Genomic DNA, 22,197 nt, shown 5'->3' with positions numbered 1-22,197 from the left:
AATTTTAGAACGGGAAGTTTCCATGAATCCTCAAACGCTGTTGGTGACTCTTGATGTGGTGTCACTATACACAAAGATCCCCCAAGGAGAAGCTTTAGAGGTCATAATGGACACTTTGAATAATAGACCGAATCCACGTATTAGCACTGACTTTCTATACCATTTGGCTGAATGGGTAATAGGGAATAATTACTTTCTGTTTGAAGGGGTTTATTACCAACAAATTCAAGGAGTCGCCATGGGGGCTACGTTAGCCCCGTCAGTGGCAACTTTATACATGGGGCGGTTTGAGGACCGTGAAATTTATCCATCTAAATATTTCAAATACATCACCCTATGGAAGAGGTTTTTGGACGATGTTTTCTTTTTGTGGGAAGGCCCTGAAGCAGAGCTTTTGGAATTCTTTGAGTGGATCAATACGAGAAACCCTAATCTCCAGTTCACCCCTTCTTTTAGAAAATCTCAAATTGAGTTTTTGGACATTCGTATAGTTAAGGAAGAAGACCGTGTAACTACTCAACTTTTTCGAAAACCTGTGGCCCGCAATTCTTTGTTACATTTTTCCAGTCACCACCCTTTTCACTTGAAAATTAACCTCCCAGTGAGCCAATTCCTGAGGGCTCGCAGAATATCTTCTGATGACAATGATTTTAAAACAGCTGCTGCCGAATTAGCTAGGCGGTTTAAGGCTAGGGGGTACCCTTCAAAATCTATAAAACAAGCCTTCATAAGAGCGAAATATGCGAACCGAGATCTATTACTGGCAGAAAGACAACATGAAGATGACACTGATAGATTAATCTGTGTACTCCCTTACTCCACAGCAGCTAAAGAATTAATATCTCTCATCAAAAAATACTGGCATATATTGCAGGTCTACCCCATATTCCCTGAAATTCCCATGTTCTCCTTTAGGAAGGGGAAGACCATAGGACAGGTCCTTATACAACAAAAATTGGGTAACTATAGGGTACAAGTACAAGGTACACATACGGAGTGTGGACACTGCCAATGGTGTTCCACCACGATTACGGGAGCCTCTTGGAAGGACCCCCAGACTGATAAATTAATAAAATCTAATAAGGATACAAACTGTCAGTCAGCTAATGTAATATATGTGATAATATGCCCGTGCAACCTTGTTTATGTGGGCCGTACGTCCAGGCCCGTGCATATTAGGTTGAACGAGCATAAGTCGCACGTTAAGACTAAGAACATACAAGCTCCGATGGTGGAACATTTTCTGGATAGACAACACAGTATAGAACAGATACGTTGGCGAGTAATTGAAAGTCTTGATATTGGATATGATGGGGGGGGAAATAGTGAAGAATGGCTCAATTATAAGGAACAGAGATGGATTTATGTTCTTAATACAGTATCTCCTAATGGTTTGAATGAAGAACTGGAATGGGGCACGTTAATCTAGTCGTAACTCTGGGTGGTTGTCAGCCTCTTTAAACGAGTACACTATAGCTTTAAAACCGGTAAGTAGTCCCGTGACGCTGTTGGCCACGTCACCACGTGGGTACAGTGATCTTGGGTTCTGCTCTATAAACATCTTGTAAAAACGCCGCCGCCATTGCTCTTGATATAGTGGTCAGAGTTTGGCGGCATTTATATGGAGGTAAGACATGTTTAGTAGTTTTAGGTCTTATGAAGATGGATGGCCTTTACTGCTATCTTTAGAACTTAATTCTTGTTATTGTTCTTATGGACATAATTTACTGTTTATTTTATGTCCGATAGGGGTTCCTTGATAAAGCTTGAATGCGAAACATGTCGGTGTTAACCCCCTGCAAGAGACCACAGAATTAAGCTAAGTAACATGCTTAAAAATTATCTTTAAAATGTGAATAGTTTCAAAAAAAAGGAAAAAAGATAAAAAGAAAAAGTCTATAACGTAAACGATCCAGTGACGATTTGACACGTAAAGCTTGGAGCAATGAGATTGGTTTGAGCTCCAAGTGGTGCCGCTGAGGATCGGGGTAAACAGTATACCAATATTCCAGGGTACTAAGGGTTGACTTAGGTTTACGTCTCCCTTTGACTTGGGTCATATAGATTAGTTTACCTTGGTGTAAAGTGAAAAAGTGCTATTGCATAATTAGAGACATTTGGAGCATTGAGATAAAGCAGCATATTTCTGCATCTCAATGGCCACGAATTTGGACTTGGAGGATGAGATGTACAGCATCAGCATCTATGAGATAAACATGTTTTTTTTGTTGTTACATAGAAGTTTCTGGACCCCTGTTCGTTTACAAAAATTAGACAGTTCTAAATCTAATAGATGCTGACACTGTTATCTTGATGTAGGCACACTGGATCATCTGCTGTTCTATTGTCCTTTGATACTTAACTTTTGGAAGTCAATATGAGGACAGATTAATACCATACTAGAGGCATCAATTCCATTGACGTATGAGGTAGTTATATGTGGAACATTATTGCATATTAAGCCCCCCATGGACCACTATAAATGCCAGCTTTTCCTAATTATGACCGGGATAGCCATGCAAATGATTAATCGCAATTGGAAGAATTGGGATCGCCTTAGTTTTCCTTTCTGGTGGGTGAGCTTATGCATAACTTATAAGTATGAGAAAATGAATGCTGACTTGCTAGGGCATAATAAAATATTCAAATTGGTTTGGGGGTCCATTGATGTCTTTTGTAGATTTGTTATAGTTGCGCTTTATCTTTATTTTCCATTTATTGTACCCACACATCCAGGGGGGGGTGGGAGCGGAAGTGGGGTATATCTTTTGTTTTGGTATTATTCCTGATGGTAATGATGGATGGGAGAGGGAATTTTTATCTTTTGTATAGATTCTGATTGTTTATAAGTGCTTATTTGATGATTATTATTTGTATGTAAATTGTATTGCACTTTTTGTTGGCATTAAAAACTAAATAAAGTTAAAAAAGAAAAAAAAAAGAAATTCAGCATCATCAATTTTTTTTTTTAACTGTCAATGTGGTTTCATCTTTTCAACTGCTGAAGATTTCACTTATCGTCAAATATATTTTATTGAGCAGTAAGAGAAACAACAATCCAAAACAAGGCAAAGAGCAACAAGGCAGCTCAAAATTTCACACCAGAAACCAACAAACCCACCCCATCAACCCTCCCCATGACCCATTCCTCCCCCCACCCACTCTCACTGATACTAAAGAAACAAACAACAAAAAAAATTAATACAAGAAATACACATATCAAGGGGCTAGCAGTTCAAAAGGCGACTACGGGCCACTGGAGACAACGTGGTCCAGAAAGGCTCCCAAATGCGTTGAAAGGCTCGTCCAGGCAAGGAAGAGATGTCATGAACTCCTCTCCGTTCCCATGAAAGCAACATAATCATGTGACAATGCCAAAGGGAATAATCAGGCGCCTCCGCTTCCATCCACTTGAGCAAAATGCATTTGATTGCAATCACTGCCGCCCAACGCAGGAAGGCGGAGGCCCCAGGCCTACGAGGATGGAAGTGGAGGGAGGCTCCAAATAACACCAAGGCAGATCGCTGAACTGTAATGGTCCAAATGTCTTCAACAAAAAGAAAAACAGCATCCCAGAAGGTCTGAATGGCTGGACAAGACCAAAACATATGACCAAGGCCAGCATCCGGGGCACCACAGCGTCGACAGTCCACCGTCTGGCAGAGTCCCGCCAGAAAAGCTCTCCGAGGGGAGATGTATAGGCGAAGAGTCAATTTGTAATGTTGTTCCCAAAAAACAGCATATTTACTATACAATGGTAACTTTTTAATAGCATTCACAATTACTTCATCAAAGAATTCCACATTCAAATCTCCCACCCAAGCATCCCGCAATCTGATACAAGCAAGCATAGGGGACTCGTCTTTCAGATATCTGTGGTGAAATTTCAAGGGGACAGGGTGTTGAGAGCCAAATGTAAAAGCCTCCAACAACAATTCTCGACAAGAGGCCGAAAGCTGAGTACTAGGCAATGAGGATATGTAGTGACAAATCTGGAGATAAGCATAGACATCTGCTCGAGGTATAGTAAATTCCTCACAGAGCACAGCAAATGGTTTGATCAGCCCATCATCATCAACCAAATGAAACAAAAAACGAATCCCCTTTGCTTCCCAATGTACAAAGCTAGCATTGTCCACCCCCGGAGGAAAACAAGCATTATAGCGCAAAGGCAGAAATGGAGAGACCAGAGGACTGAGAAAGTGCCAGGTCCTACGAAGAGGGATATGCAACAACGCACTGGGCGCAGAGTCCCATTTAGAAAGCAAAGGAGAGTGAAGAAACGCGCTAAAGTGAGTAGAGGTAAAGCATGAAAGTTCCAAGGAAGTGTTAGTAAATGTGGAGGTGCCGCTAAAGAGATCATTAATATGGCGCATACCACTAGCAATAGTTAAGAAACGAAGATTCAACAACCCCAAACCACCCTTATACCTGAAGATTTCACTTATATTTTTCTATACCAAAAACATATATCAGGAAAGAATTCAACCCTTAGGTCATCACACTGACCCCTTGCATAGTTATTCCTCTCAGGACTGTTAACATCGGAAAATTCTTTTTTTTTTTCCCCTACTGCAGTTTCATCCTTATCTCTGAGTTTATGGTTTTCTTTTAATTTTTCATCTAATTTCAGCCTAAATAAAATCCTGACATCAATGAAGGCCATTATTCCTTTGCCAGATCTCTTTCCTTCTCATGTGTGAAAGGATCATCATTTGGATCATCTTCCTTTCAACCATATTAGAGTTAACATGAGCTTGTCCACCTGCAGGGTGCCAGAGCTTTGGAAACAAGATATTATTTATTCTATATAAAAAAAAACATATAATCTCAGTCCTTTGAATCTCTTTTGTCCAGTATCTATCCACCCTTTTATTTCCAACAAAGTAGGACAGATTGTATTCAACCAGTTTGTGACTTGCTGGTTAAAAGTAATGTATTGTATCTCAGACAATCCAGCTTTCATCTGGGACACAGTATGAAGATTGTATACTGCTTTGATATGTAAGATTCATTGATCTTTTCACACATTTAAACCTGAAATTCATGTGTTCTTAGATCTTGAAACTGTTCAACCTAGGAAACCATTAGCTCTTGATTTCTCATCTTATTAAAGTAGGAATAGTAGGTGGGTTTTAGACTAGTTTGTGTTGTATCTTAGCTCTAAGTCTTTCCTTGAGATAGCTGATTCTGTTATTTTCTCACACTACTCCTTGAGTTGTGGGGTATCCCTCAGGTATCTATCTACTTGCTATGATGCCCTTTAGCCCCCTTGGAGACCCTTGTTCAGAACTTCAGGATTAGTGGATTTTAATTTGCTGATGTCTTTTAGCTACTGGCGTATACAGACCCATTAAACCATGATATCTTAGTCCTTTTAACTCTTGGTTAAGATAGTATCTAATTGGCTGCCTGTAATAAACTTATGCTGAACCCAGTAAAGATAAATACTAAGCTGAAGTAACAAAACAGCTTTTACTATAGCATACTTTACTGCGGAAGACACTAACCTGCAGAAGATTAGCAGCTTCCATGGTAATTTTTTTGTTTGTTTGCATTGCTGGAGCCAATCAGGTCCTAGGCTCCTGTGGGTTGGGCAGGGGAGGGGCGGGCCCACCTCATTTGGACGGAGGCAAGCCTGCCTTCTGGCTGGTGTGAGGACTTGTCCGACCAGCCAACTTTCTAGGTGATCCCGGGGGGGGGGGGTTCAAGGAGGGGAGGTTGGGGCATTTTGTTGGAGAGGTTGGGGGATGGGGGGTTTTCATTGGGGAGGTAAAGCAGGAGGTATTGGGCACCATCCTGCAGGCAATCTTCGGGTAAGGGTGGGCAGTCATCGGGCAGGAGGGGTTGGGCACCCTCCTACCGGCAATCGTCAGGGGCAGGTGTAAGGCCTTTCGGCAGGAGGGATTGGGCATCCCTACTGCCATGTTCGTTTAGGGGGAGGGGGGAGACTGGCGGCCGCAGCCGTGGCCGCTATACTAATCACGGTAGGGAGATCCTTTGATGCGATTAATTATAGCGGCCACATCTACTGTAACTTGGTTCTGTAACCGGCGTCCGTAACATGGACATCAGTTACAGAATCGGGTTTATTTTGGGTGGGCCTAGGCCCGATTCTTTATAGGATGCCCTTCCCGGGCATCCTATACAGAATCCGGGCCTTGGTCTTTGGGTTCCAAAATGGTGTTGTCACAGGATATGTATGGGAGAGAGGTAAGGCAAGGCTCTCTGCGAATCCATAATAGTTGAGTCTTAGATGAGTTCAGTTGGAGTTTGTTACTGTCATCCATGATTTAATACCCTCAAGGCAGGTCTGCAGGGTCTCAAGTTGTGTGACCCTTGTTGCACCTAGTGGGATATAGAGTTGAATATCATCCATGAAGGAGTGGATGTGGATTCCATGCCTCTTTGCAATTTCAAGGGACAGTCTGATGTAGATGTTAAATAATAATTTTTTAAAAATTAGGATTTTATATACGCCTATCAAGGTTATCTAAGCGGTTTTACAATCAGGTACTCAAGCATTTTCCCTATCTGTCCCGGTGGGCTCACAATCTATCTAATGTACCTGGGGCTATGGCAGACTGAGTGACTTGCCCAGGGTCACAAGGAGCAGCGCAGGGTTTGAACCCACAACCCCAGAGTGCTGAGGTTGTAGCTTTAACCACTGCGCCACACACTAGGAACAGTAGCGCTCCTTAGGGTATGCCGTAGTTTGAGGAACTCTTCTTGACTGATAAAATCAAGCTCATAAGTTTAAATGGGAATGGTACACATAGAATTAGTAGTTGTAAATTTATATGTATTCTTTAGCAAGTTGATTTCTAAAAGAGGAAAATTTCCCTTTGAAAATTGATATAAAGTCTACAGGTAAAAACTATCCTCAGACTGTACACTGATGCATGCAGTGTGGAAAGTGCATCCTATAAGAGAGTCCTGAAATAGTCTCAAATAAATGCCAGAGCATGATAACAATATGCCATGGCACACAGACTGATTAAGATGCATGTGAGAAAAACAGAGAGAAAATCATCTGTAAACAGTATTGCTAGGCAGTCTGCTTGCTTCCTATGACAGTCTAATGAAAGCATTTGAAACAGTGCCCGAGTCTACACTAAAGGTAGATGCTCACTGATGAGTTCAACTGCTAGCTCAGGAGGGCAGGCAAGGTAGACAACAAATCTGACAAATGGCTCTCACATTCCTAGCCTAACTGAAATGACTGTCACTGTAGGAAGTAGAAATAGTGGGCAAATGTAACCCAGAAGCGCTGAAACTGCTCTGTGGTCAGGGTAATAGCTATTAGACGGTCACAATCCAACTTCTGCTATCAGTCAGGAAGGCAGAGACTCTTGGAGATGAGCTGTGCAGTGTAGAATCCTGAGAAGTACGAGAATTAAAGGAGGAAGACAAGTACAGTCAAACCTCGGTTTATGAGTGCACCGGTGTGTGAGTGTTTTGCAAGACGAGCAAAACATTCTTGCAAATCGTGACTCGCAAACCGAGCATTGACTCGACTTGCGAGCCCCCCCCCCGCCCGCTAACCGGCATCGTCCCCCCTCCCCGCAAATGCTGCCCCCCGCGAACCGGCATCGCCCCCCTCGCGAACGCCCCCCCCCCCCACATGCAAACTGGCATCCCCCGCACACCCTAACTGAAAGCTTATCCCCCAATATGGCACCGGCACGCAGCACCAACCCACAGGAGGTACCGGTGCCCGAAGATCGTGCCTCTCCTCAGACTGGGCCTTGAGCATCTGCGCATGCTCAAGGCCTTCTGGCTCTCGTTCTCTCTGAGAATCTTGAGGGTGGGGGTCTTTTGGGGATGTGGTAGGGTGGAGCAGCGCCGGTGGCTGGGGGGGATGGGAGGTGGAACAAATCAAGCGAGTTTCCCTTACTTTCTATGGGGAAACTCGCTTTGATATACGAGTAAATTGGTTTACGAGCATGCTTCTGGAATGAATTATGCTCGTAAACCAAGGTTCCACTGTAATTAACTCTGCAAACAGACAGAAGATGAAAGAAACTCCAAAGTGCTGTACAATTGCAGTTTAAAATTACAGAAAGAAAGCATGCAGAAGTGTGTATCTCCTTGTGATCAAACAACTTGTAAGGTCAGAGTCTCTGAATTAATTTCAGTGAAACTGAATAATTACTTTAGAAGTTCGTGCTGCAGAGTTTTAAAGGAAATCTTGTCCATTATAATGCGGGGGAAATTCAAGCTTGACTTCTCTGTGACTACGAAACTGCTACTGGATGCTGGGAGTAAATGGGCGCCTTCTTTCTTTCCTTTGTCCAAGGGAGTAAAAAGCACGCCGTCTGTAGAAAGAATGCACTGCTACTGCTGGAAAATAAGCACATAATTAGTGGGAGACAAAGGAAAGTTGAAATTCCCGCCGAACACTCAGACTTGGATTTTCTATGCTCTTCACAGCTCTAGTGGTGGAATGTGGTAATGTTCTTTTCTCTCAGAATAGTGTGGCCACTGCAAGGAAAACACATACTCATTAACAGGAGGACAAAGGAATACGTGGTGCCTCCCTCTGCAGACAGGATTGATCAGTATTCTGTCAAAACTGTGACCTATATTTGCTGAGAGATAAAGCAAAAATTCAATAAACTTTTTACAGGGTCCTATGACACCAAGTATGGCCACAGAAAAATTTAAAATGCAGACCCACTATCTACGGGACTCAGGGATCACTTAGACATGCAAGGCTCTCCTGTTGGGCTTCAGCGTACTGAATTTAGTTTAATCAGAGGCATTTAAAGCAATATATTCAGACTACGTAATCTTTCGTTTTCCTGAATGTGAACTTGCAGGCCTTGAGCATGCTCAGATGCTCAAGGCCCAGCAGAAGAGGATGCCGATCTTCGGCCACCGGCACCAAGCACAGGACATGCCGGTGCCGGTGCCCAGATGAGGGTAAGAAGCGGCAGGGGATGCCCAATTGCGGCGGGGGGTGCCCAATCGTGTTGGGGGGTGCCCAATTGCGGCAGGGGGGTGTCAAATCACATTGGGGGGATGCTGGATCGCAGGGGGAGGGTGCCGGATTGCGGGGGGGAGGGGGGGCGCTCGTAAATTGAGTCATGCTTGGTTTCCGAGGCACCGATTTTGCAAATGTTTTGCTCGTCTTGCAAAACATTCGCAAACCGGTGCACTCGTAAACCGAGGTACCACTGTATATAAATGCATACCCCAACTAAAACCTAGACGAATTCCAAAGCAACATCCATAGTCTTTTACAATTCATAACAAATACATATATTAACATACAGAGTTTATATATATATATATATATATATATATATATAAAAATTACATGCATATATATATATATATATATATATATATATATATATATATATACATATATACATTCACCCCAATATAATGTCTGCAGTGATTGAAGAAGTACTCTTGAATGGCAGCTGGGCAATACTCGACAAAGGCAGTGATGCCCTACTAGTCCTACTTGACCTCAGCGCTGCCTTTGACACAGTTGACCACCACCTCCTCACATCCAGACTCTATGACCTCGGAATCAAGGACACAGCCCTCCAATGGATCACCTCCTTCCTCCATCAAAGGACCCAAACTGTCCTACCAGGGACACACAAATCTCACCCCAAGCCTATCAAATATGGTGTTCCTCAAGGCGTCCTTCTATTCCCCCTCCTATTCAACCTCTACATCAGGCCTGTCATTGATATAGCACAGAAATATAGCATTAAAATCCACTCTTATGCAGATGACATCCAACTGCTCCTCCCACTAGGCGAGAACCGGTCGTCCCAAATTGCTAACCTACAACAATGCCTATCTGACATGAAAGCTTGGATGTCAAACAACAAACTTCAACTTAACGCCTCTAAAACCAAACTCTTATGGATCAGGAAAAAAAGCACCAAATATACACGTCCTACACTAGCATGGGACTCCACTCTACTAACGGCAACAGATCAGGTGCGCAGCCTAGGAGTAACCTTAGACAGACACCTATCCCTATCTGCCCACATATCCCAAGTAATCTCCACCTCCTTCTACTACCTCCGCCAACTGAAAAGGATCAAACCCTACATCTCCACACCTGACCTCGCCCAACTCCTCTACGCATATGTCCTCTCCAGAATGGATTACTGTAACTCCCTATTTAATGGACTAACCAAAAATAATCTCAAACGCCTCCAACGGGTCCAAAATACAGCTATCCGCCTCCTACACAACCTCAACTACCATGATCCTGTCTCCCCAGCACTCCGCGCTGAACACTGGCTCCCAATTAGCCAGCACTGTGCTTTCAAGGCCCTAGCAATAGCCCACAAGAGAATTTATACCACCACCCCCTCCTACATAAAATCCAAGCTTCCCATCTACACCCTCACTCGCACCCTCCGCTCAAAATCGGAAACACGCCTACGCATTCCCCCTGGAAGGTCCCTCCTCTCAGAAACTGCCCGCAAATGATCCTACAGCCACTTCATTCCACATCTCTGGAACCAACTCCCCCCTCAACTCAGACAACAGAACTCATTATTGACATTCCGTAAAATGGTAAAGACCCTACTCTTCAACTAAAGGTCACCCTCAGTCCACACACCCCTTAAACCCCACCTCTCTCTTCCCTCCCCTGTCTAACTTCTCCCTAAATTTCAGTATAGTCCTCTCTTAGTCTGTACTCGGATAAATTGTATCTAAGCTCAAATAACTTGTACTAAACTAAACTACTCATACTAAACTAAACGACTTATACTAAACTAAACTACTTATACTTAATCTCTACTCTTAATTTGCTGTATACTCCCTGTATTTAACTACTGCACAGTCCTGTATGTCCAAACATTTAACCTATTGTACATCTTATTTGTCTAATTACTCTCCATTGTGTATGTTTATCTGTAGACCGTTCTGAGCTACTGGGAGGACGGGATAAAAATCTAAATAAATAAATGAAGATGCTGGGATGAAATAACACTTCCCCTCTTTAAGTGAGAGTTTTCTTGCCTCATATTTATGTTCACTACCATAGCTACCCCTACAAAGATAGCTGCCCACATGCAACTGGCGTGGTCGCCCCTAACAAAGATGGCTGCCAACAGTTTATCCCACATCTACCCTAAACAAACTTGGCCACCTTTAGGCAACAGCATGGTCACCCCCAAGAAAGATGGCAACTGGCAGTGTTTATAGATGTCTGTCCCTAACCAAGATGGCCACCTCCACCTAAGCAAGATTGGTACTCGATACCCACATGTATAACAACCCTTACTGAGATGGCTTCCAGTTCTGTTAATGAAATGTCTACCTAACATGGCAGTCCTGAAAATACCCCCTCACTGATTACCTGGATCGTCCTGATAGTTCTGTACACATCTGCCTGTTCCATTTGCTAGTTAAGGATCTTTTTTTATTTTGATCCCATATAAACCAAATAGGTAGCGTCCCAGACATAAGCCTCATCACTTACACCTGTGCATCTAGATAGCCTTAAATACTTGGCCGGCTCCCAATGGCCATCACCTCCTGGACCTTCCCCAACCCTTAACTGCGCAAGATCTGGAATACATGGCAGAGTTTCTGTGCAAACACATTATAACTTAAATTTTTATTGCACCCAGCCAATCAATATTGGAAATCTTTGAAAAACATTCGGGACTCATCCAGCAGCCGACTATCAGAAAAACATATGAGCTGTTGGACTTGACTACCTTCTCCAGATGTTTATTAAAATGTCGATCTATGAGTGAGTAATTGTTGTTCCTATTACCATTCGTCACAGGAGTGCCGAGCCTCAGCAGCCTGAACAGCACTACAATAAGGACATTGCCGTGTATTCCTCACTGCAGCCATTATTGCTGCTCCCTTATGCTATCCCTTTGGCACCTCCTCTTCAAACCCCCACAACATCTTACCCTGTTCAAATCCTGCTTCCCTCTTAACTATTTCCCTCCCTTGTAACCCGTAAATTTCTACATCCCTCTCTCCTTGTCCCTAGCTCCTCTCTCGACCCTCCACCCCCCCTTTTTATCCGTGGTTGCTGAGGTCTTGGTCCCATATGGGGCCAATTCCTCTTTATTTGAGAAGATCTTGCGCTGATGGGATGAAGGTCTTATGTTGTTGTTTTTTTAACTTTGATTTTTATTGTATTTCCAATTAAAGATACAGTATACCTGTATACAGAGTATCAGGGTTTTCCGTAAGATAAGATACTGTAAAGTAGCCTACCTCTCAGTACCTGGTTATAATTATACCAGCCTTCTTAAAACAAACAACACTATGGGGTGGTCAATGCCAAAAAAAAAGACGGTCCAGTCCCCCACAGCAATGGACCTTGGTACCACAACAGTACAAATGTTTTCACAAAACAATGTGGAACCAGTCCCTGGACTCCCAGAGGTTAAGACATCCATGAGAGTTGATGTGATACTTTTATCATGCTTCTATAAGATGTTTTCTATGAAGCTGCTGTGTTTTTATTGATGCATTCAAGGACCCCTGAAGAAGGCAAATATTGCCGAAACACGGTCCATTTAGGGTCTGGATATCTATTTACAGCAAGTGACTTTATTAATTGAAGTTTTGTTGGCTTCTATCATATTGTGTTTTAATTTTGTAGTAATAAACATCATCGTTTTAAACCTCTGGGAGTCCAGGGACTGGTTCCACATTATAATTATACCAGAACATAAGGAAACAAATAGTCTGTAACATTGCAGTAATAGAAACAATTTTAAATAGCTCTGCTCAGCAGTGTCATCAGAATATTAAAACCAATTGTCTGCAGCCTCCCACTATTTTGATATAGCACACTGTAATGCTTGGTTAAGAGCAGCACTGCAAGCAGGGTATACCTTTTCACATGCCCCAATATGTAAACACAGCTTGGATAGAACCAAATGGATAAAATAAACAGCTGTGAGACCCAGACTAAAGAAGGATAAACAATGAGGTAAAAACGATTCACAACAGCTACCAGGAAGCACTTATTTCCTACCGAGAATCATAAATGTGTATAATGGCCTACCAGGCAAGATTACTGAAGCAAAAACACTACGTCATTAAAGGAGCAATTAGATGGTATCATGTGGGGAGAAAGTAGCTTTTAAAAATGGAATAAACAAGGATTACTCTCATTCTTTCTCTAAAAATGCCTTAGAGTGCATATTTTACCGCTTCTATTTGCCTTTTATATAAGGTGCTACATTTATTAAATACAATAAAGAATTCATTGCCAGAACAATTATACAAATAGATTTGTGGTACATTCAAGTGCAGAAATGGGAAATCAGTTGTTTACCAAGATGGTGATTTGCAGTTGTGTAATAGGAATGCTCAATGTTTATTATAGAAAGATTGTGTGTGTGTGTATGTGTGTGTGAGAGAGAGAGAAGACTTCATAGTTAAAAGTGCATGCATTGAGAACAGTTCTGAATGTGTTTTTACTCTCTATGTCTAATTAATCAACTTTTAATACCTTTTGAATGGATCAGTCTAATGGCCAGTTTTCAGCAAAAGTTAAAATTAGATTGTACTAGTGTGCATTCAGTTACAACAAAACAAAATAGAACGCCAAAGCATGTCAAGTAATTAATGTTGGAATTAATTCATGCTGTTAGCATATGGGCACTCTAATAGTTTAATATGATGGCTTGACACCTGGGGAATGGGTGGGGACTGTATCAGCAGTTACTGTACAGTGATTGCATATTGACTGTTATTGCAGCAGATAATGCAAATTTTTTATTGCCACCTCAGTAGGTTGCATGTGATATGCATCTGTATTATTTGTCACGCATGTATTTTATGGTAAGTGCATTTTATCAGTTACTGCAGAAGCTTTGCAGTGAGTGCTTAATATAATGTGCAATTACACAGTTGTAATTACAAAACTTGGCCTTACTGTAATAAAAGGGCCATATAAATCTCTTTGTTCGAGGGAAGAGAAAGTAGACAGTGTAGGTCAGGGGTGCCCAAAAGGTCTATCGCGATCAACCAGTAGATTGCAAAGGCAACGCGAGTCGATCGCTGGGTTCTGTGTTAGGAGTCACTGCCTAGGAAAAAGATCTATGTGTCATTGTTGAGGATAAGTTGAAACCCTCAGCACAATGTGCAGCAGCTGCTAAGAAAGCAAATCGAATGTTAGAAATTATCAGGAAAAGAATGAAAATGATATAATGCCCTTGTATCACTCTATGGTAAGCCTGCACCTCAAATACTGTGTGCAGTTCTGGTCACCATTTCAATGAAGATATAGCGGAATTAGAAAAGGTTCAGAGATGGGCGACAAAAATGATAAAAGGGATGGGATGACTTCCCTATGAGGAAAGGCTAAAGAAGATAGGGTTCTTCAGTTTGGAGAAGAGACAGCTCAGGGGTGATATGATAGAGGCCTATAAAATAATGAGTGGAGTGGAAAGGGTAGGTGTGAATCACTTGTTCACTCCAAAAATACTAGGACTATGGGACATGTGATGAAGCTACTAAATAGTAGATTTAAAACAAACCGGAGAAAATATTTAACGTGTAATTAAACTTTTTAATTCTATTTTTTGGTAACAAATTTCAAATATTGATTATTTCTCACAAAGCTTATAATGAACATATGCCTTCTTACCTGAGCTCATTAGTTGTTCCCTATGCATTGGCTAGGTTGGTAAAATCATTGCAAAAATCACAGAATGGTGGTCCCACTTCTTGCTAAAGCACTTTGGGGAATCTACCTGTAAAAATGCATTATCGTATTTCCCATGTATAGGCTGCCCCTTTGTATAGGCCGCAGGAAACGCCTTTTTTGTTTTAAAAATCCTAGATAAGCCATCCCATTAGATAAGCCGCGATGCTAGTGGAGTCCCTCATACCTTTTAAAAAACCGTAGCTCCCTCGCTGAACAGCTGTTGGCTGCCTCCTCCAATGTCGCAGGCAAGAGCGATCTTTTATTTTTATATTTAAGCATTTTTATTGATTTCAATATAACTTGTACAGAAAGCAAATTTAACCAAAGCATATTAATCATTAAACAATAAATCCTTACTTAACAAAAGTTAAGTAAAATTACAAGAAGAATTATTATGGTGAAATTAGCTCAAGTCCTCTTTAGATCCAAGATTTATATTGGCAAGAAATAAGAAGAAATATAATCAATACATCATAGTAATGCTGTTCTATACATCGGGAACAAAGCTACTATTTTCCTTTTAGAGCTCAAGATTGAATTTTATCCTTGTTCAGACAGGACATAGCCACAAAATTAGTCAATTGTTGAGGTTCAAAAAATACATATTTAGTTGAGTGATACCGAACAATGCACTTACAAGGTTGTCTTAAGTAAAACGTAGCTCCTAGTGAGATGACCCTTGGTTTTAAAAGAAGGAAATCACGGCTACGTTTTTGCGTTTCCCTTGAAACATCAGGGAACATTTGAATTTTACAACCAAGAAATTCCTTCTGTTTATTCTTAAGAAATAGTCTCAATAACCATGACTTGTCAATAGATAGAGCCAATGTAACCACTAATGCTGCTGGTGTTGCCACCTCCGTGTCTGATTTCTCCAAAATTTCAGTTATATTTAATGCTTGTCCTTGAGTAGGTTCAGGTTGCTGTTGATGTAGAATTTTGCTGGGGAGATAATACACCTGAGAGAATGGTGGAAGATTTCCCTCCGGAACTTCCAAAATTTCTGTTAAATATCTCCTAAGCATGTCTGTAGGTGAAACCATGATTACTCTTGGAAAATTTATCAATCTCAAGTTATTAATATGCGCATGGTTCTCTAATACCTCTACTTTTCTTCTAAGATTTAAATTATCTTTAATTATAGTTTCCTGAAGTTGTTTTACTGAAGCCATGTCTTGCTGAGTCTTTTGAAGTATATTTTTTGAAGAAGTCATGTCCATTTTTAATTTTTCTAGCTCTTCTGAATGGTGAATCAGTTTATTTTCAATTTGTTGGAAATTGGGGCTAATTGTCTTCCCATGCAAGAGCGATCTTTTCAGCATCCAGCCTTGCTCCGCACTGCTTCCTCAGTGCCTGCTGTCAGTTTTCTTAGGACTCGTGAGAACTGACGGCAGGCATTGAGGAAGCAGTGCAGGGCCAGGTTGGATGCTGAAAAGATCACTTCTGCTGTGCACCACTGACTGCAACATTGGAGGAGGCAGCTGGCAGCTGTCCAGTGAGGGAGCTACAGTATTTTAAAAGGTATGGGGGACTCCACTAGCATGCTGTTAATTCAGAACAGAGAAAAAAATCCTGCCTTTACTGAAAAGCTGTTTTATTTAAGGTCTCCCTGGTAGTTCAGTGGAAGGTGCTGTGCGCAGCCACGTGGAGGACTTGGATTAGAATTACAGGCCTGGTTTCTGCTTCCTAGGCTGGTTGGAACTGTTGCTTTGGAGGAGGGAGAATATCCGCTATTGCTGATAAGTAGTGCTGCCCAATTTCCAATATATTTCCGGTATTTTAAAAGGTATGGGGGACTCCACTAGCGCTATGTCTGATCTACTATGGCAATGGGGCGGCTTATTTACGATGTCTTTAGATAGTCCGCCCCATATAAGGAAGCCACACCCACTACATCCATTTGTAAAACCCATGTATAAGCCGTGGCCTTTACATGGGGAAATTCGGTACTTTGGTTGGCTCCTATGCTATAGAATAAGATTTCAGTATCAACACAGACGGAAGGAAATTTGAAAAAATATAAGATTTTGTTTAAACAAAAGGAATGTGACAGTGTGGCTGACATGCATGGAGTCATCACAGAAACAGGCAGAGTATAGTATAAATTATAAGGAAATCTTTATTATTGAACTAGCAATCAAAATAGCATAGTCTGTTCCTATCACAGACTCAGGATTAAATATGGGCCATTACCCCATTGACATTTCCTCTTGCAATCATCTGTTTATTCTCATGCAATCCTTATGCATCTATTTCTTAAACCAAGGCACAAACTTCCAAGCTAGGGCTATTCCTTGCTTCCCTGAGACTCCCCTACTAAAAGTGTAACCCGTCTAACCCTTTGGGAAGATTTTATCACTTGTAGGTCCTTTTACTGAGGTGCGCTAACCGATTTAGCACGCGCAAACTGATTTAACGCACGCTAATCGAATTAGCGTGCGTTAAACGCTAATGCTTGCATGTTAGTCTAATTCGATTAGCGCGCACTAAATCAGTTTGCGTTCACTAAATCGGTTAGCGTACCTTAATAAAAGAGGAGGTTGGATCCTCCATCAAGGAGACCTCTGCACGCCTTTCTTATCTATTCTGCCTCAGGGCAGGTATGCATATGTGGATTTTTCAAATTGATTGAATAAAAGCCCACATCAAGAACTTCTTCTCCACAGTTTCTTTTGGTTTTTCCATTTTCTGTGGAATTGTTGGGGTATTTTCTTTTGTCTTTGACTTTGGCTTCTCAGTATCTCTCTACTTTTATCTCTCCCTGGGAACTCCAATCATTGGGTAAATCTCTCTTATCTGTACACTTCTCCACTGCCAACTCCAGACTCAGTTCCTTTTATTTTGCTGCACTGTATACCTGGAATAAACTTCCTGAGTCAGTAGGTCAAGCTCCATCTCTGGATGTATTCAAATCTAGGCTAAAAATCTACCTTTTTGAAGCTGCTTTTAACTTTTCATTCCTTCAGCTAGGTAAACGCATGTGGAGTACCACAGGGCTCCCCCCTGCCCCCCACATACCTGGCCGCTCTAGGTAACCTATTGCAAAGTTTGAAAATCAAATTCTACATCTATGCTGACGACATCACCATAGTTTTCCCCTTAACTAACCTAACTCCCGAGACAAAAAATCACCTTGCATCTATCTTAAAGCAAATTGAACTATGGATGACAGACTTCAAATTGAAACTCAATACAGATAAAACCAAATTCTTCCTGGCGAGTCCGAATGACAAAATCAAAGATTCATCAATCTCCTTGAATGGTCAAGTCTTTCCTATCACAGATTCCATAAAAATTCTGGGAGTGACCCTAGATCGCAACCTTACCCTTGAAGCACACACCGATCTACTGGTCAGGAAAGGCTTCTCCGCCTTATGGAAATTAAGAACCATCCGAAAATACTTCGACACTACCTCATTCCGCCTACTGGTGCAATCCTCCATTCTAAGCATACTCGACTACTGTAATATCATCTATCTGGGGTCTTTCAAAAAAAAACATCCAAAGACGCCGAATCATCCAAAATTCGGCAATTCGGCTGATATATGGGCTAAAAAAAATGGGAACACTTAACCCCTTCTTGCCAAAAACTCCACTGGCTACCATTGGAAGCAAGAGTACAGTTCAAGTTTGCCTGTCTCTGTTTCAAATCCATCCTTAGTTCAGCCCCCTTATACTTGGTTCCCCATTTTATCCTAGACCATCCTTCCAGACCCACACGTAAAACCCACTGTGATACAAATGAGAAACGAATGGTATGTAAGAAATATTGATATTGAGTGAGACTGCCTTAGATACGTGGTGCTCACGAGCCAGACCAAGTGTTTTTAACACATACTGATTGGTGATCACAGAAACACATCATCTCAGCATGCGATTAGCACGTGTCTGATTATCCAATCCACAATGAGGGGATGGGTAATCAGCTCACGAGTCAGGCTAGATGTTTTTAACACATACTGATTGGTAAACATCATCTCAGCATGCGATTAGCACGCGTCTGATTATCTAACCCAAAAGGAGGGGATAGGTAAAAAGTACAATATAAATGGTGCTTTCCCTGAAAAAAAGGTAGGGACTTTTCCATTGCTGACGAGCTGTGTGATGACATATTGAATAAGCCTCCTGATCGTGGTCCCCCGACGGAGTGATGATGCAATAACCGGTAAAGTATTGATTCAAACTCTGTACTTAATTAATGATTATGGCTAAAAATACTATATTTATGTAATAAAACTTAATTTGTATACTATTTCGAACTCCTGGTATTCTTTCCAGTGAGGAAAAGTGACTGAAGGTTTTTTGAAAACCCCTTTTAAATAGTAATACACCCACCTGTTCAGCCATCTCCAAAGGGCTGCCACTACAAAAGATTCCAGAATAGAACTCTTGCCTTCTGTCACACCCACGCTCTCTGAGAACACCTTCAGCTGTCGGGTAGTGACATGAAGCTTGTTACTGGCGTGGTCCCTTTAGAATTAGGGTCACCTTTCAAGTTGGTAATCGCTGGCAGATGCCCAACTAAGCTTATTCTCCAAGGGTTTTGGGAAAAATCACACTTTGTCAGAATGGCCTTGGTGAAAACATAAGCTTTTATTCGGCCACCGGCCGTAGAATTATTGTGCCACTCCAGGTTTTCCTGGTAGCATGAATCATCATACAAAAACAACTGAAAAAGTTAATTTCATTCCTGGTCCCCAAGCCAGCAGCTCTGGACTTGATTGGTAAAACACATACAGTCCTTAATATGCCATGAGGCTAGGCAGTGAAACAGTTAACACCAATAACTTTCTCCTGTAGCTTTACAGGAGAGACATTCTTGTTCATGATTGAGAAATATGTTGTGCTGTCCTGCAGTGCATTCACCCTCTCTAGCTGGGTTGAACTTTCTCCCTAGTCCCGAGCAGGCTTTTCCCTGAGAGGGTTAATTTCACTCTTCCTATGAGGCAGGCAGACTAATTGAATTAGTTAGTTGCTATGGCAATTTCTTTACAGCTGGGCACTTTCACGGAGTGTGGAAGTCAGGAAATTCTGGGCTTTAAAACTAGCCAGCATTACAGCCTGGCGTTTGGTTCAGCTGTGCACATAACCTGCAGAGGAGATTACTGTATCCTTTCCACACTTCAGCAAAACAACATGTGAAATTGCAGTGCAGGATTATTTCCCTAGTAACTCCCACAGTCATTAGCTCAAAGAGCAAACAGCAAAATACAGCCTAAACAAGACCTCTGTTCACAGACCTTTTCAGGATATTCAGCTCTCCATCTCCTCTGGCCAGCTTTCCTGTTGTCGCACACCCAGTACAAGCTGGTCAGAATGGCTACCGGGACGTGCGCAAGACTCCAAAATCCAGACGTGCCTTTCTCAGGTGAAAAGCCCTGCTGGTGATTCAATGTCAGCTAATATATAAAGAAAACCAGTTAGCTGAATGTTCAATGAAAAATAGAGCTGCTTTATTTGACAGTAGTGTAGAAACCAACACTGTAGCTACTGTTCTCAAAGTCCACATTCAAAGAATAGCAAGTTCAAAACAAAACCAAAATACAGCTCAAAGAAAATGGCTAATAAGTCAGCCAAGGTCTGAGCAGCCCCTTTCTTCAGGGTATATCACTGCTGGTCTTAATTAGCCTTAGTCCCAGACCATGAAAACCATAATTGATAATTGTAAGTCCATTTGCTTCTTCTAGCATAGCCTGGACTTGTACAGGCTTTCCCCTGCCAGTTCAGGTAAGCTGACGGGGGTGGGGAGTTGCTGAATCCACCTTGAAAAAACTTGCCAGAAAATGGCCCCACAATCCCAACCCAGGATCTTTTGTGGATTCAATCCCCACTACTCCCACTAACCTCAATCAGTGGCACAATCTTCTTTCCACATGAGGAGAAACAAAATCCCCACATTCAAAAACACAGTTCACAGTCCTTCCCTAATTGAAAAGATTTCTTCAGGAGTGGAGCCTTTAACAATGCTTCCCACTCACAAGCAGTTAGCACAAGTCCCAAACAAAATGCAGTGCCAAAACACAAAGAGAAACTTAGCTTTCCTCCATGGGAATTTCCTCAGGCTCCCAGGTAAGGTCCATAGGTTCCTCAGTCTGTAGACCATCAAGCAGAGACGGCTCATCCAGGTCTCTCATCTCAACTTCATTTTCAGTTTGGAACCTGGAAGCACCTGGCCATGAGTCTCCTTCCAGAGCTGGATCCAGACTGACTTTACTCAGCCTGCTCTGCTCTATTTGGCCAGCCTTCAGAGAGCCACGCCCTACTCTGAATGGGGGTTGGGCAGCCTGGTTCTGAGCTTTCAGCTGTCTTTCTATTAGCCTAAGCAGATGGGGGCTGGGCTGGATAGGAGCTTGTCTCCTATGGGAAGTTTTAACAGGAGCAACTCTAGGTTTAGAGAACCTTATGTTCTCCTCTGGTTTCCCCTCCTCCCAGACCTCTTGTTCTAGGGCACCCTTGTCACTGACAGAGCTCTGGGAACTTTTTGTAGGAGGGCTGCTGTACTGGTCTGCTCTCCTAAAAGTCAGGGGTTTTTGTCCCTTCTTTGGCACAAACCTAACTCTGGTGCCGGGTTTGTGACACTGTATAGCCCCACTTTCCTCCAACACCATGGGCTCTGGGAGAAGGAATTCAGTGGCTAAATTACCAGCCTGTTCCTCCGTCATTTCCCAGTCAGTGCTGAGGAACTGCTCAGCCCCGTCCTGTCTCTACTCTACTGCCAAGCCTCGTTCTGCTCCTCATCCTTCCTCCCTCTGCTCTCTAATGAGCCTGGCTTTAAGCTGAGGGGAAGAACCACTCCCCCTTGGCTTTGGATGGGGGAAGGGAATTCCTTCCTCAGCCCATGCTGTTTCTCTGAGGGGAAACTGCTTGTGAGCTTTCTGCCTTACAGGCAATGGACAATAGCAAGGCAGCTTCTTCTTGCCTGGCTTTGGGACTGCTTCAGGTAAGTCTAAGCCTTCCTGTTCTATTTCCATTTCATTGTCACTCACCAGGTAGTCAGCTAATTTATTGTCCTGGGCACTGACCTGGTCAGCCCTTCTGCACTGGGGTTTATATACTTTCCTTAATTTCCCTGTGGCAAACCTTGGGAAAGACGTCCGTTTGTCACACTTCCAAGTAGGTCAACTTAATGATTGGCTGGGCAATATTATCTCGCACTCCTCATCCTACCTAAACTTCAGGAAATTATTAAAAACTAACCTATTTAACCGATTTATAGCCTAACTCCCCTATACCCGTCCCCTTGTTCCCAAGAGCTCTTAGCCCCCCGTTCCCTACTCACCTTTACATATGTCCCCTATATTATATTGTACCTGCATCCTGTTTCCCTTTAATTGCATCTTCTTTCGCTGACTGTACCAATATCCGCTGACTGTCTAGTCCTTCTTATATTATATTATATGCGCTGATTGTCCAGCCCTCTCAATTGTATCTTCTTTCGCTGATTGTACCAATTTTCGCTGTTTGTCCAGCCTTCTTTATTGTAAACTGCCTCGAACTTCTACGGCTTTGGCGATATATAAGAA

Source organism: Geotrypetes seraphini, chromosome 2 (genome assembly GCF_902459505.1).
Source record: "Geotrypetes seraphini chromosome 2, aGeoSer1.1, whole genome shotgun sequence".
Taxonomy (NCBI): Eukaryota; Metazoa; Chordata; class Amphibia; order Gymnophiona; family Dermophiidae; genus Geotrypetes; species Geotrypetes seraphini.
Note: the sequence above shows the minus strand (reverse complement) of the source record.